The sequence below is a fragment of the Arachis ipaensis genome, chromosome B08 (assembly GCF_000816755.2).
Source record: "Arachis ipaensis cultivar K30076 chromosome B08, Araip1.1, whole genome shotgun sequence".
NCBI lineage: Eukaryota > Viridiplantae > Streptophyta > Magnoliopsida > Fabales > Fabaceae > Arachis > Arachis ipaensis.
In genome coordinates, this window is record NC_029792.2 from 23,080,753 (window position 1) to 23,084,666 (window position 3,914).

At 41.4% G+C, this 3,914-nt stretch overlaps 1 long non-coding RNA gene across 1 annotated transcript; it reads right to left on the minus strand.

Moving 5' to 3' along the window:
* LOC110265820 lies at positions 329 to 3,483 on the minus strand. Its single transcript, XR_002352208.1, has 2 exons — positions 3,378 to 3,483; positions 329 to 3,239 (listed from the first exon to the last, which is right to left on the minus strand). It is a non-coding gene; the product is annotated as an uncharacterized LOC110265820 (long non-coding RNA).

Consider the following 3,914-nt stretch of genomic DNA (forward strand, 5'->3'; position numbering starts at 1 on the left):
ACTTGATTGATTCTCCTTTATCTTGGCTTCATATACCATCAGAAATGGATATTGGGGCCTTTGGAAACCCCAAAGACGATGATGCACGTATTTCATTAAACCAGGCACTTTTTTGCGCACGGGAAAAATGGTAGCCCACGCAAAAAACTCACCTAAGCGTGAATTGCTCACCTACGTAAGAAATTCGCCCATGCGAGCATCCAGCAATCTCCACTCTGAATCGCTTCCCGAATTTCCTTCTTCTATGCATTCTTTTCGATCCTTTGAAGCTGTTGATGTATCTGAATCCTGAAACGCTTAAAGAAATCTTATCACGGTATCGAATGGAATAAAAATAGAATTAATTTGACATTTTTTTATAGCATAAAAAGCATGCTTAATCCATTAAGCACAATTAGGAGAAAATTCACAAAACCATGTAATTTCAAGGAATAAGTGCAAGATAATTAAGTTGATAGATTCCACTCTTTTCAACCCAAAAATTATCATAAAATATGAATTTATTAATACAAATTGGGTAACCCACTTGGGATAAAACTATGCCAACCCCGATATTGGACACGTCAATTTCCATGACAAAAGGTTGGGAAAAAATGGGAAGGGCTAATACCGGAGTGTGAACCATTAACTGTTTCAAATGATTAAAGGCATGATCAGCATCCATTGTCCAATGGAACACATTTTTTTTTAGTAATTCAGTACGAAGAAACACTAACTGGGCATAGTTGGCAACAAACTTCTTGTAGTATCCTGTGAGTCCAAGAAACCCACACAGTTGCTTCACAGTGGTTGGAGTTGGCTAGGCGACAATTCCTTCAATTTTCGAAGGATCCACCCTCACCCTTTCCCCAGAAATCACATGACCCAAATATTCAATCTGCTGCTGGAGGAAAGTGCATTTGGATTGTTTGGCAAATAACTGATGCTCTCTGAGAACTTGCAATTCTTGAGCCAAGTGCTGCAAATGTTCCTCTCTAGTGTGGCTATAAACTAGAATATCATCAAAGAAGACAGCAATAAATCGTCGTAAGAAAGGCTGGAAAACCCGATTCATAGTAGCTTGAAAAGTAGATGGCACATTTGTGAGCCCAAATAGCATCACAACAAACTCATAATGCCCCATATGAGTTTGAAAGGTTATCTTATCAATATCTTCCTTCCTCATTCGAATTTGTAACCATTCTTGTATCTAAAATTTCATCAATGGTTGGGATTGGGAACTTATCTTTCATAGTAATTGTGTTCAAGGCACGATAGTCGACACAAAATCTTCAGCCTCCATCTTTCTTCTTCACAAGCAAGACTAGACTCGAAAATGCACTTTGGTTATCCTTGATTACTCTCGTTTGCAACATTTCAGCCGTTAAACACTCCATCTCTTCTTTTTGGAAGTGAAGGCACTTGTTTGGTCTGACGCTAACTAGTGCGGCACCCGATGCTAGGTGAATTGGATTATCAACAGTGCACTGCGGTGGTAATTGGGTGGGTTCTACAAAAACATCTAAAAAAGCCTCAAGCGCTTCTTGAACAACCCCATCAACTACTTTCGGAGTCAGGAATGCTACTGAATTGACCGTCTCTAGTTGGAACAGAGAGCCAATATTGCCACTATCATTGAGCTTCTTCCCCTTTTTGAAATTCAGTTTAGTGTCCCTTAATAGCCTCTCTCATTTGAATGTGATCCATTTTCCCAAAACCTTGAACTTCATAAACAATTCCAAGTAGTTGATTCAGATAGTGCCCAACCGCATCGCACATCCAACACAACATCAGCACCTTTTGAATCCAGCACATAAGTATCTACTCTAAAGCTATATCCTTGCACCATAACAGAAAAATCGTGACATTTCGCAACGCAATTAATAGAATCCCCATTACCTACCATTACCTGAAGCATTGGGATGGGGTGAGGTTTAGGTTCAGTTTCTTAACTACTGACCTTTTGATAAATTTGTGGGTGCTGCCGCTGTCGATCAAGATTAGTAGCGGCCAGTTTTCGTGCATCCCTTTTACTCTTAAAGTTTCTAGATGAAATTCTCCTTTTAGAGCATTTAGACTTATGCAAGGTTCCTGCCTTTCCCCCATAGTACCTTCATCCTCTAAATCTGACTAGGATTTCTCTTTCGGCACCGGAGGCAATCCGTGCAACAATTCCTAGAGCTCCTCCTCTCCCACAAGAAGCTAGTAGGAGGCCTTATAGCAGTGACCTTGTGTATAACGTTCATCACAGTAGTAGCACAAGCCCTTTTCCTTTCGAGCTCGAATATCCGCACTTGTTAATTTCTTGAATGGTGATGGTGCCGTTGGCATTGAGGGTATTGGAAAGGTATTGGAAGCTGTTGAACTTGTGGTGGGGAGGGGCGCCAAAGAGATGAGCTTGGATAGGTTGAGGGTTTGATTAAGTGCGAACCGGGTCGGGTTATAGGGGCATTGGGCTTAGTCATTCCAATGCGGGTCAAGCCTAAGGTAGAAGCATTCTTCTGCTCATGCAGCTTGGCAATGGAGACTGCTTGGATATAAGAAGTGGGCTAGGCTAAGAGCAATTCACACTTCATTTGATCTTGAAGCCCAGCCACAAAAAGAAAAATAATCCACTCTTCACTCAACCCATTGTCTCTGTTAGTCAATTCTTCAAATTGGTTCTGGTACTCCTCCATTGAACCGTTCTGCTTCAGCTCCTTGAGGGCAGTGCGAGGATCGTAGAAGAGATTCTTCCCGAACCTGACCTTCATAGTGTTCAAAAATGTGTCCCAGTTGTAGGTGATGTTGTTGTTGATTCCCCACCAATACCATGCATAAGCCGCATCTACAAGGTGGAACGATAATACCCAGATCCTCTACTGCATTGGTATTTCAAACTTTTCCAAATATTGGCGAGCGCAGAACACCCAATTTTCAACCCCATCGCCGTCAAACATAGGAAGATCAGCAACTTTCACCCTCATTCGAGGCCACGATTTCTCAACTCCCAGGTTGTCCAAACCAGGACTAGCACCACCATTCGCGGCATCATCCCTAGCGAGGACGTAATCAGTGTTTTTCTATTTGAACTTCTGATTCTGATGCAACATCTTGTCAATTGTGAGCCGGTTTTGAGTGTCGCAATCCGCTCATTTGCCTCTATGAGACCACAACTGAGTGTGGTGATCTCTTACTTGTTGGACAGGGTCGATTCAAACTGGTCCCATCTGCCATGGCTCCGATTTACTCTCAATGAAAGCACCAATTTTAATAAGCAACTACACAATAACAATTATCACAAAAATAATAAGAGAAAGAATGTATGAATTAAAATAAGAAGCAATGAAATAGAGAAAACAGCCCCTGAACACGAGGCAATCCTGCACTAATAATTCATAATCATTATCAATAGTTACCTTCCATACACTAGCAATTCCCTTTTAACAACCCATTTCTCCAAGCCATTGTAACCAACTATGACCTCAACACTAGCTAATTATCACCTGCGACGCACAACAGTTACACTTTATAGTCTTTCATCCACACATGTGGTTAACCAACTTGGGTTGGTCGAGTGGTCAGCTCACTCGTCCGTTTAAGCAAGTGTCGGGAGTTCGAACCCCGCCTTGTGCATGCAACTCATTAGCCAGCGACAGACCCTTAAATGGAGCTCAAATCCGCGATGGATTAGTCCTTAACCTAATGAGTTGGGGGATATTGTTTGGGTAAACCCAAAAAAAAAAAATCCACACATGTGGTTTTCTCACTCTCTTGCCAATTGGATCATTCTTCTTATTGGATTCCTCCAGCCCATTTTCTTTATCATCTTGGGCCTTGCTATTTACTATGTTTGTATCATTGTGACATTGTGTCTCAATAATTTTGCCACACTTGGATGATCACTCCAAAATTTCAGGCTGTATCTTTTTGTTGAGTTATTATACTATTCTTTG